At 44.6% G+C, this 12,407-nt stretch overlaps 1 long non-coding RNA gene across 5 annotated transcripts in view; it reads left to right on the top strand.

Annotated features, from left to right (window-relative positions):
• LOC109316322 overlaps nucleotides 1-12,407 on the top strand; it is a 119,392-nt gene that overhangs the window by 74,400 nt on the left and 32,585 nt on the right. The gene's annotated exons all lie outside the window — the stretch shown is intronic.

The following is a 12,407-nucleotide window of genomic DNA, read 5'->3' as shown; positions in this document are numbered from 1 at the left end:
AGTGTGTGCATGGATTCTTACCCTGTATTTATTTATTTTTATTATTTTTTTATTTCCAGCATTCTGGAATTGCTACTGAGACAAAATAAGCCTTAATGTAGTGACTGGAGCTAGTACTCCTGGATTATGTGACCCTGAGTGAGTCACTTAGTCAGATCTCTTCCTTGTTCCATAGAACTGGTGCAATAATATCTGACTCACAGGGAAGTGGTAAAACAGTTAGTGTTTACAAAAAGATTGCTATCTTCACATGAAAGGGAAGGCAGGTAGAATGAGGTTGGGCTGATCTAATGTGGTATTGCCAGGTGTGAAAGTGAAGGCTGGCCTCTGTGGTTTACAGATTTTGACTTAGCTTCAGGACACAGAAAATAATCAGAGGCCAAAGAAACCTCTTTAGCTATTCCTTGAACATCTGCTCTGCTGAGGTTAGTTCTTCTCCACTTCCTTTTACTTTCTGTGGTGGTTCTACAGGACTTAGTCCTTGGCCCACTCTTTATTTTCATCTGCAGCTTTTTTCTCTAGGTGATGTTATATACTTGAATTATTTCAGTGACCATCCTATACCAACAGCTAACAAGTTCACCTCTGCTCCTCACCTGTCATTCTTCTTAAAACTTCATTCCTCTTAAATATACTCTAGATGTCAGCATTGGCGATGCCACCATCCTCCCTGATGAAAAGCACCGCAGCTCATGGCTTGTCTTTGATTTTTCTCTCTTTCTTGCCCTCACAGACTGGTAATATAGAAATCTTGTTTTTCCTTCCCCCATAACATCTCTCAGATCCTATTCCTTTCCCCCACATTCCCTGCTAAAACCCATTAAGCTCTTACCTCTTAATCTTGACCACCACAGCACCTTCTCTGTCCCAGCTGGGCCCTTTGTAGTATACATGATAAATAATTAACAAAGAATTCATGTTACCCACTACATCAGGGGTGTCAAACTCATCCTATGTCCTAGGGCAGATCCAGACTGCAGGGCTTCTCACTGGCTGGATCTGAATGCAACAGTGGGGGTTAGCATAGCCATTACTTGCCTCCAACCTCCCCCCATTGCCGATGCACGTGTCTAAAAGGGCTCTGTGTCTGGAATTTAGGCAGCAAGTCCTATATGCTCTTGCCTAGCCAATCTACCAGCCCCATGGGCCACACAACAGGGATCCATGGGCTGGATTTGGCCCATGGGCCATAAGTTTGGTACCCCTAACTCTTATCTTGTCACTGCCACTTTCATAGGTAAAAACCCACAGGGGACAGGTCATGCGTAGTGTTATGCAAAGGCAAATGGAAAGGGCACACAGTTTGAGTCCTTATGCTCACAGAGCTGAAGAGCTCTTTGAGTTAGTACTGATAGTGTTGTTAACTTCTCCAAAGGTGCCCTCCTGTCCCCCAAAGCTAACCAGCTGAACTGGCCATACTGGAAAGGGAAGTATTCCATTCCCTCTTGCCCAAAACCCATAGGGGAAGGTATCTTGCCTTCTTTCGCACAATGCATCCCAGAGCTCCTGTTGGCGCAAGGCCCCTTGGCAAGTGCTATATTATGGAATGTGCTAAGAAAAACACAGTTTGCCCATGGTCAAACCAAATGCAGCTCAGTACTTCTAAAAAATAGCTAATTCATCAAACTGTATGACAGTGTAGCTCGGTTGGCAGCATGCTTAAACTCTGGAACCTAAAATTGTGGGTTCCGCTCCATGGCTTGGATTTACATCCCCTCTTCTGCTTTAAGAGAAGCGCTGTCCTTTTGATGAATTGTTATGCTGGATTTCCAGCTACTCTTTTAGTGCTTGTTTGATAGTAAAAAAAAAAAAAAAAAAAAAAAAAAGGCTCTGTAAGAGCCTTGTTACTTGGTAATTTTAAGCAGCATCCTGGAGCTCTTAACCCCTAGACTGGCTACATGTTAATAATTTTTAAGTGGCATAAAGCACTCCTTATTCATCTTAAAATTATGCCACTCCATGGCAGGACTATCTCTAGTCCACCTAATTTTACTCCTGTTCCGTTAAGGTGTGGCCACTCTCCAAAATTATTTTGCCCAAGTTGAAGTCCCCCAGAATCCCAGGATGTAGTGCCCCCTCTTGAGGCATGTTCCTGAACCACTGCACCTGACCAGCAAGAGCAGAGGGGCTCTTCCAAGCATGAGCAGCAAGCCTGGGGAGGAGAGGGTACAAGGATGGGACTCCCTGCCCCCACTGGCCTTGGGAGATGGCTCTGAGCAGTGCAGCCTCCCCACCCATTCTGTGCCTAACCAGCCCAGATGGTCAGCACTGAGACCCACACTCAATGCCTGGAGGTGCCTGGCTGCTGGGTGGGGAGGGAGGTGCGTTCAGGGGCTGCAGGAGCCTGCCAGCTACAACCACTGCTGGGTGATTGAGGTGTGTGGGAGACAGCTGCCAGACCCTGCACAACCTGACAGAGTACGGGATCATCAGGAACCAACTTTAGGCTGCTGTGCTGCAGTCTCCAAACTCTACCTTGCTCCAGTTGCCAGGGTGTGTGTCCGGGTTCTAGGGGCCCCATCCTTTTTATTTCCTCCAGAGCTCAGCCCCCTGTACTGCTGCCAGCCGGGTCCAATCCTTTTCAGAGCTCAGGTAGTGCCTGGCTGTATGGCAGCCTAGACAGGGGCAGCACAGGGGGAGCAGGCTCCAGGGAAAAAAGGGGTTGGCCCCTTAGAGCACAAGCAGAGAGCCATTCATGCCCCTACCCTCTAATCCCACCTCTGCTCACCAAGACTGTAGTGCCGGGACAGGCCAAGTCCAGCCCATGGGCCAGATCCAGTTGTCAGTATAGCCATTTGCCAGCCACCCCTGCACATTCATGGGGCCAGTCTCCATGGAAACCCCAGCTGCAGTTGCACTGTGAAAGCTTAAGGCTGGGGTTGCCATCGAGACCGGCCCCAGCTGCACTGGCAGGGCACATAGCAGAGCAGGGCAGGGGGCTGCTCCAGAGCGGCTGGGATCTTGCAATCAGGACAGCTTGCTCAGGAGCCAGGGCAGAGCTGTGATCTGTAGCCTGCACGCTCTGGGCAGGAGCACGCAGGCGGGGGATCACGGCTTTGCCCCGGCTCCTTGAAGCAATGACAGCCTGGTCTGGAGCAGGGGGAGAGCCACAATCCTCTGCCTGTGGTCCCCTACCCAGAGTGTGCAAGCTATAGATCATGGCTCTGGCCTGCTCTGGAGCATAATGCCCCATTGCAAGATCCTAGCAGCTCTGGAGCAGCCCCCTGCCCTGCTCTGCTGTGTATCCTGCTAGTGTGGCTGGGGCCAGTCTCCATGGCAGCCCCGGCCTTGAGCTTTCACAGTGCAGCTATGGCTGGGGTCTCCATGGAGACCGGCCCCAGCCATGCAGGCATGCTCTAATGGCAGATCACAGCTGTGCAGGTCAGGGACAGTCAGAGCATTTTTTTAGCCTTAGGTGTGACTTTTCACTAAGCTGAGCAACACTAAGCTGATTAACATCTGTTTGGCTTACAGTGTAAAGTTTAACAAAGCCCTATGGTATTAGTATCTCATCGTGACAAGTTTCTTTTAATTCCTGTGTGTAAACATTAAATGACCAATAAATTCAGAGGTTCAGCAGTGCTTTAATAAGTAACAGAACAAGTGGTGAAACAGTGCCCTTCCTCCACACAGGGTTTCTAGGGTAAATTCAGTTTAACAGATAGACTCTATAACTGCTCCCTGACCTTCTCAGATAGATGCACGTTCAGAGAGAATACAGGTAAATAAAAATAAGTCTTAGCTCCTTCCCCCTCTAGGTATGCACTGGGTACCTTGGCAGTCTTTATCTTTCCTCATTGCCCTCCTTTCTTGTACCCTAGCTTGAGGACTGGTTTCCTCATTTGTCCTGGCCCAGAGTCTTCCTACTGTGGTGCAAGAAGCACATTCACTATACAGGCTGACATCTGTAACAGCTTCCCTTCTAATTTTCTCAATGGATACTTCCTCTCCTTTCAAGGCTCTGAAAACATTTACTTCTTTGCCAGCATCAATTCTCTCTCCCTCTCTCTTTTTCTCTCTCTAGATAATGTTTATCCCTGTGCAGTGTGCAAGCCCTATGTAAGTTCCATGCTGTTAACTAGAGATAGTAGAGAATCTAACACCATTTATTTAGGCAAAAACTGACCTACAAGAATAATATCTCTAAGCATAGCAATATCCATAGGAATTCCAGCAGAAAAGGTGGTACAAAAGAACTCCTGTGAAATTCACTATTATATTCATTTTTAAAAATGAGTTAGTATTTTCTGGCTACAGACTGAACAAGGAAGGAAACAAAACATTTGAGTTCCCTATTTAAGACTACTTTCTCCATGTTTTTTTCTTAGCTCTGTTTAATTCCTGATACCCTAGAGATACAGTTTCCTCCCTCAGCAGAGACTGTGACCTTAAAAATAGTAGACTCCAAAATAAACACTGCAAGAAAGAAAGAAAAAAACCCACTTCAATTGTTTCACATACATGCTAAGTAACCAAAACCATTTCCATGCTAAAGCTGGAACTCATAATCTTTTTTGGAGCTGGAAATTGGGTGTTTGCCTCTTAAAGACGTAAATGTATTTTGTATGCATGCTGAATGTCACTCTTTTCAAGCAGTTCTGTTAGTCCGTAGGACTCCATTCATCAATAATTTGGCTCTGCTCCTGCCACACTTGCAAAATCTCTGTAGCCCAACTTGGTCCATATGGAGAATGCTGGGCTGTCTTATATAATGCTTACTGATAGAGGTGTCCTTTCTTGTACTCACTGAAGATGTGCTTTCTTTCTGTCGGTAGACATAACTGCAGCTTCAGGCCAGCTGCAAGACCAAGAGTTGATCAGGTATAAGCACTTTCTGGAGCTTAAAACTTCATACTCCAATCCATTTACAGAAAAGAATAAAAGGAGGATGCAGCCTTGCTTGGGCTTCCATGTTGGATTGTATCCATGGTGGTGATCCAATCCAAATAGAACTCCAGTCTGTCCCCCCAGTGCTGCCTTCACTTTTGTCTCCAATTGGCTCAGAGTTCACGTAACACCATTTCCAAGAAAAGAACTGATGACTAAATGGATCTAAAAGGGGGTAAAAGGTGGTAGTGGGAGGTAATGTTTTTATATTAATGGAAGAGTCTAGTCCACACATTGCAACTTCTTTCAGCTGATTTCAGTTAGTAGCTCTACTGTACCTTTCAGTCAGGAGCTCTCTGAAGTTTATGTACATATATATATGCGCCAAAGAGGCTGGAAGTACTAGGGAAGGAACATTCAAAGATCTTAAATCCACAACTCAAACCCCCACTGATAAGCAAGTCTTGTACAGGGAGTATTTTGGGAGCCTGGCTGCAGAGCTGTTGTCTTGATACAACTGTATGGAAAAGTTAGTCTGGCCTGGTTCATGAATATTGCTTAGTGGGCAAAAAATTCTTCTGACCTGGCATGAGAAGGTTGGTTTACAACTGAAACAGATTTAAAAATGGCAGACTGTAGGGTCTTCAAACCCCTCTCTTTCAAACCCATAAAGCACGAAGTATTTATCATGTATACAAATGAAGTATTTTGAAAATGAAGTATTTTTCATGTACCCAAAAACTCAATCCCCATGCCCTGGGAAGCCTGAGTGCATGCTTTGGAAGTGAATTCTCTGCTGTTTCCCAGGTGTATATGCCAGCTGAATTTGTGCAGTAGAGAAGATATTAAGGTACCAGCATACTTAACTACAAATATAACCTACAGACTGTTTCATTTGGCTTGAAATATGTATGTTGTTTAAAGAGATTTGAAGTCTCAAAACTTAACTTTATTGAAAAGGGAATATGACGCTTTTTGATTCATACAGACAGCTCCGTTCATTTAGCTTAAGGGGAGAGAGGAACAGCTTGAAAACAGGAGGAGAAAAGCAGCAAAAGAGTATTAGTGTACTTTTCCATTAAAGATACAGCAGGGTTTTTTCCTTTTAATCCATCATGTTAGACTAGTCCACTGGGAATTAGTTTTGAAATTAAATATACCAAAGCATTTATGATTTACAAAGAGGAAAAAAAAATCCTTAAAATATCTTGTGTTTGATCTATTTGTCTTTGTGAAAATATTGACAAAAGGCAAAAGAATGGCCTTCATTTAGCTTTATTATTGTTGGCTTGCTTTAGTGCTTTCTTATTAAGGAGACAAACTCCTATTTAGATGGCAGATTAACTCTTTCACTGCTTAATAGAAATAAAAAATGAAATGACTGATTACACATCCCCCTGCAGAGAGGATTCTTTAAAACTTTAACCCAGATAATCTTCATGAAATTTCTAGTCCAAAAAAATGTGATGTGTCAGAAGAAATTTTTGGGAACATAAAAATGGCTATGGTAAAATGTATGCAATGTTATTTCAAAATATCTTTAACAAACATCCATGTAAAATCATAAACCTGCCACTTGCAAAAGTAGTTCAGAAAATGAATATGTTATGGGAGAATAAAGAACATTAAAGACCTAAAGAACTGTGTGTGCATGTGTGCTTGCTGTTCACAGCAGTGTTACCTCAAGGTATACCCAAAGTTTTGTTGCCAACTAAGCTCCTGACTATACACACAAATCTTGAGCACCATTTAATGCCTTCAGATCCAGATAGCTGGCTTGCTGGGAGAACAGAAACTGAAGCACCAGTGCTGCTGATGCCAACTTACTAATGCAGCACAAATGCTGCTGCAAACTGCAATTAATACATTAGCACCATGCAATAGCTGCTAATCCAATCATGCTGAGCTGCTAAATTACCTTATTTTCCTGCATATGACATATAGCTTCCCCCCAAATTAGCAGGTATATGTTAAGCAGCAAAGCTAATTTTTTGCCCAGGATACAGGTAGCTAAGGGAATCAAATGACTTTATGGCTCATTGTTCTTCACTCTGCAAGTGTTAATGATTGTCTCTCCTTTTTAATGATCTTGATGTGCCATGGATGAAGCTATGGAACGATTTGTCTCTCTGCTAGCTGCTTCTGGTCACTCTTCTTCTATTTCATGGGCTTTGAAATTCTTTAGCTGTCTTCAGACATGCAGGCATGTGTGGCTTGCAGTGCCACAAACCTCACACCCAGCATGTTAAAACATGCCCTGCACTAAGGCAAAATTTGCTACCAGGAAATCCCAGTAGCAAAAAAAAAACAACACCAAAAAAAAACCAGTGAGGCACATGCTCCAGCAGCATGCACCAGCAGGCGCAGAGGCTCGGCCCTCGTGGCAGACGCTCTAGCCAGCAGCCAAAGCATCTCCCCGCCTCTATTTGTCCCTCAGTTCCTCCTCAGTGCCAGGAGGAGTGGGGAAATGGGCATTTCCCTAAAGTGGGGCATTTTGCCCTGCGCCAAAGCCCATGTGCAGAGAGCATTCACAGCAGCAAAAAGTAGCTGCACAAATTTGTGCCATTGCTTTTTTCTCCACTGCAAGAGCATGCCCCTGCATGTGGGAATGTGCCCATAGAGACCAGTTTTCAGCTTTAGTTAAGCAGAAAAGGGAGGGTAAATCAGCTAAAAATTAGGCTCAAGTCCTGCTCCTTGCAGTCATAACTCTGGAAAAAAATCTTTTTTTCCCCTCCCTTAATTCTGCCTTTCAAAACAAGGTGTATATTATAGTCTGGGGTAGGTTGGATGTGAGAAAATATGGTAAATCTGTGTAGCTCAGGTGTTGTTTTGTAGAACCACCACTCCTATTCATATGAGCACTACCACTGCTGCAGTCACTGCCATGAGTGCAGTGTAGCACAGACATAACCCAACCAGGTTTCAAACAGCTAGCTCAGATATTGGGAGCAGTGGTCAACTTCCCAGGGTAAGTTTTGCAGCTTGTGCTGAGTTCTGTGTCACCATGGCTAGGTTGCTGCTGGTACCAAAGCAAACTGGTTGAAAGCCAGCTTAGGTATGTCTATACTGCACTAGAGGTATGCAGGGTGTGTGTATACTGATAATCTTATGGTCACCTTTAAGCCCATATCCACTGATCATCTGTACCCCAAGCCTGGAAGCTCTGCTGAACTTCTTCCCCTGCTCACCTCCTAACCCAGCCTGTCCCGTAATATGTTGAGAGCTTATCCAGGTACTTTAGGCACAAATACAAATTGTTCATCAATTGTTAACAGTTGTGACCTGACTTCTAGCCTTTCTGCACCTCACTTTCACTTTTTACTGCCCATAAGGAAGTACAAACCTGGATAGAAATGGATTCGTAGGAAGGTTCTGCAAGGCAACCTGGGATGCAGTTCAGTGGTGTGTTCAAAAAATAAGCACAATGTGGATAGCTTTGGTGTGGGGTGGAGGCTATGGTATTGACAGGGAAGACTGGTTCATGTGATTCCAGCTGGTAAAGAACAAGTTAGACCCTAAATATCAGACACAGTACAGTCTGTAGCTACTCAACTTGAAATCAGTAGGGTCAGATCTTTGCTTAGCACATATTTACCTTTCACACTCACTTCAGATTTTAATTAATCAACAGGACAAATTGTCTCTCTCGATAGGTATATAAATCCCATGATGTCAGTGGCTGACCATCTCCCTAAAATTTATGAATTTATTATCCCAACACATGTGACATACTACCTGCATGTTACAGAGTACAAAATGAAGACTAATGGGTTAAATGGCTAAAGGATAACAATTATCTATGTGGTTTCACAGAGATAATTGGAAATAAAGCTTGAAGTAGCACCCCTTGGGCTGACCTGTATCATCATCTTCACATGAAGAGCTGATGAGGGGCCAGAGCCTATGCCACATGCAAGATCATTTAAGTCCTGTTGGCCCACAGATATATGAAACAAGTGTCAAGATGTGAGGGATGTAGTTTAATTAGGTCATAGGTTTATTAACTTAATTCATCTGGCTATTATCCATCAATACTTCATGTGGTGCAGGTCATCACTCTCTCCTCTCATATGTCCAGCTGTGCCTGAAGCCAGTCCCCTGCCTACCGCTTACAAACCTGTTCAAAACCCAAGGCTTGGACTTCACTGCCCTCCCCTTGTAATAAGGGTTATGGGGCTAGGAGTGAGTAGCTTGTCTCTTTGCTGTACCAGACATTAGGATCCCTAACCTTATCCCCTGGCTATTTTAGAGGATGCCTTTCTCTAGGTGCACTTCCAACTAGCATATTGTTAGAGAACTGCACACCGTAAGGAAGAAATGCCCACACTAAACACCTTCTAACTGCTATGTGGTAAAATCTTAACTTTGCTCCTAATGTGCCCCATCAGGTCCAAAACCTACTGGGGAAAAGGTGAATGGGCCTGGCTCAGCTGGCAGTGAGGGGGAAAATTCCTACTCAGTCCCCACAAAAAGATGACTGTTGCAATACCTACAGAAGACTACAAAACAGGTTGGAGGGTGGATACATGCTCTGTTCAGTGGACAGGATATATGTTACTCTCATCCTTGTCCAAAGGGGGCTATCGGAGTTTGTCTGCCCAGTTGCCAAGCGCCGGTGATCTCCCTTATTTAGCTGCTGCCTCCCAACTAAAGGAGTTGATTAGACAACACATGATCATCAGACAAAGCTCACCCACCTTTGAGGCTGCAGGGCCTGAGTAGAAGGTAGTAAGACATATATCTTGACAGAATCTTCTGAGCTGTCTTAAATTTCAGCTGCAGAGAAAAACACGGGCCCACATCTTTACCTTATGCTGCTTGTCATCTTTCTCCCTTTACACAGTACATTTTGAGCTTAATTATACTCACTGCTCTTGCATATAGTAATTCTCTAGCTGATTAGGGGTGGGTAGCGAAAAGAAGGGGAGAGGTGTGAAATATGTATATTATACATGAATATACAAAGTTTCCACTATATAGGGTGTAGTTGTATGTTATTTCAAAATATAACCAGATGTATCTCTGGAGGAGGTTTATTACAGGGGAGAGATGGTAAAGGGCCTCCTTAGTGGCTCTCAACTTTTCCTTTATTCTATTGTTGTGTGTCTGTGGAGAGGGGAGATTTGCCTTCTCATTGAAATCTAACAGGAACCTGTGATATGTACAAAAAAAACAGGCATTGCTTTATTAAAACAATTCTTTTAGTTGTCAAGGCAACTGTGCTTACATAAATGATGAAGAGAAAAGGAATTTATATAAAAAGATACATTAGGTTGTTATGGTAACTTTCATACTTTGAAAATAACAAGAAAACACTTCAAGAAAACACTTTGGGGTGTGTTGTTGTTGTAGCTGCCTTTTTTATTCCAGCTGGTATTTACAACCTTAGTTTTATCCCAATTGATCATAAAAAATCATAGCAGCAGTTCTATATTCACAATACTGTAGTAGCATTTTGTAGTTCCCAAAGTATACGTGGCCATTGAACTCTTCTGTTAGGAAATACCAGCCTTGCTGGATGAACCAATATTCCTCTGACAGGGCTGGGTACAGAAATAAGCAGTAGTAAGGCTGGCCCTAATGTTTTGAAGTGGGGCAGCAAAATAGGTTTCTATACCTGTTTCCTTGAACTTGGCCAAATCCTGCATTCAGTAAAACACAACATTAGGGATAACAATGGCATTAGGACTTTCATAAAACCATAAGAGTGGAAGGGACATCAGGAAGTCATGAGTCCAGCCTACCTCCTAAGGCAAAATCATTCCAGTCTAAACCATCCCAGATTAATGCCTGTCTAACTTGCACTTAAATTTCCAAGGATTGAGATTCCATAACCTCTCTGGTTAGCCCATTCCCATATAGGCAGTCCTCGACTTAGGGTGTTTTGACTTATGGTGATTCGCACTTGCGGCACTCCACCATTTACACCCATGTTAGTACTTATGGCACTGGATCCTTGCACGTAGGCACTACAGGGAAATTTACAAGAAGAAAAAGGGGGCAGTAAAATAAACATCCCTAGATCAGTTTCTCAGAAAGCCATCAAGTGGCCCTAAGTCTCCCCAAAATCTTCCAAAAGAAGCCCTTCTGAATTCCATGACCCCAAGAAAGTGTTTCTTCACCTTCTGATTAAATAAAATTGTATGTGATTAGTTACTGTATTGCCCTGTTTAATTGATTTATATACAGTACACTTCAGAAAGCTTTGTACTGTACAGTGTATATCATTTATTTTTGATTAAATGGTTGCTTTAAATATGGTTTTTATGGTCATTTCTGTAAAAAGTTGGGCATCAGGCCCTTGGTCAGGAACATAATCCCTATTAAAACATTGTTTCTATGAGAAAATCAGATTTGACTTGCATCATTTTGACTCACAGCGCCTTTTCCAGAAACTTAACCTACCATAAGTGCGAGGACTGCCTGTATTTAACTACCCTCATAGTCAGAAAGTTCTTCCTAATGTCCAAGCTAAGTTTCTACTGCTGCAGTTTGAGACCCTTGTCTCTGGTCTTGTTCCCTGCTGGCACATGGTATAGTCTATCTCCATCATCTTTACAACAACTTTTCAGGTATTTGAAGACTTATCACATCCTCCCAAATCTTTGTCACTGCAGTGATTCTTTTGGATCCAATAGACCAGGGGTGTCCAGACTTTTTGAATGAGGGGCCAGATCATGAACTTTTTATCACCTAGTGGGCCGGTGAGCCATATTTTATTCATATTTTATCACCCTACCGGCCATATGTTGGACAAGCCTGAAATAAGGCAAAGCTGGCATAAACCCCCACCTGTGCTCAGCTAGTGACAAACTACAGCAAATGATGTCCTGGACCAGCTATCCCAAGAGCTGGGCCTCCCTTCTGCCTACTATGACTACCATTTGAAGGCACCCCCAGAAGATTTTTGACAGCCATGTTAAAGTATGTGACCAAACAGATGTAGCTGGTGCTCTCATGCAGGCCAAGGGGTCACCTATGCCATTGTTTCCCCAGGCCTTGCCCACACCAGCAACACTGCTGTCCAAACTCTTGGCAATGCTTGGGCAGACGCAACTGGGGCCCAGCCAATGCGTGAGATGGGGGATGGCGGAACTGCAGGAGCGAAGCTGGCTCCCAGCCTGGCAGGGTTTCAGGCCTGGTCTACCCAGGGCGGCTTCCGATGGAGAAGGCCTCAGGGGAACATGGCAGGAGAGCAGTGCCCAGCCCAGCTGCAGGGAGCAACAATCCCTGCAGCCACTCCCGAGCAGTGCAGCCCCATGAGCCAGCACTGGGGGGGCCAGAGCAAGGTGCTGGCTGCGCCGCAGCCCCTTGCTCACCTGCCGGCACGGCCCCGCTCACCATGGTGCCCAGCTGCCTGCACACGCAGCCCTGTTGGCCTCTGCACCGTGAGCCCAGAGCGCAGGGCCCAGCGGACACCAGCTCCCGCTGCCTCATCCCACAGAGGTCATGCCAGGACCCACCTGCCAAGGGCCCCCCAGAGCTACCCTGCCAACTGCCTGTGCCAGGCGCTGCGCCCTGTTCCCACCCTGCAGCCACCAAGCCCAGTGGGTCCTGAGAGGCAGGCAGGATGCCGGGGG

Source organism: Crocodylus porosus, unplaced genomic scaffold (genome assembly GCF_001723895.1).
Source record: "Crocodylus porosus isolate Cpor-Errol unplaced genomic scaffold, CroPor_comp1, whole genome shotgun sequence".
Taxonomy (NCBI): domain Eukaryota; kingdom Metazoa; phylum Chordata; order Crocodylia; family Crocodylidae; genus Crocodylus; species Crocodylus porosus.
The sequence above is the reverse complement of the archived record's forward strand: the minus strand, read 5'-3'. Positions and strand labels throughout refer to the sequence as shown.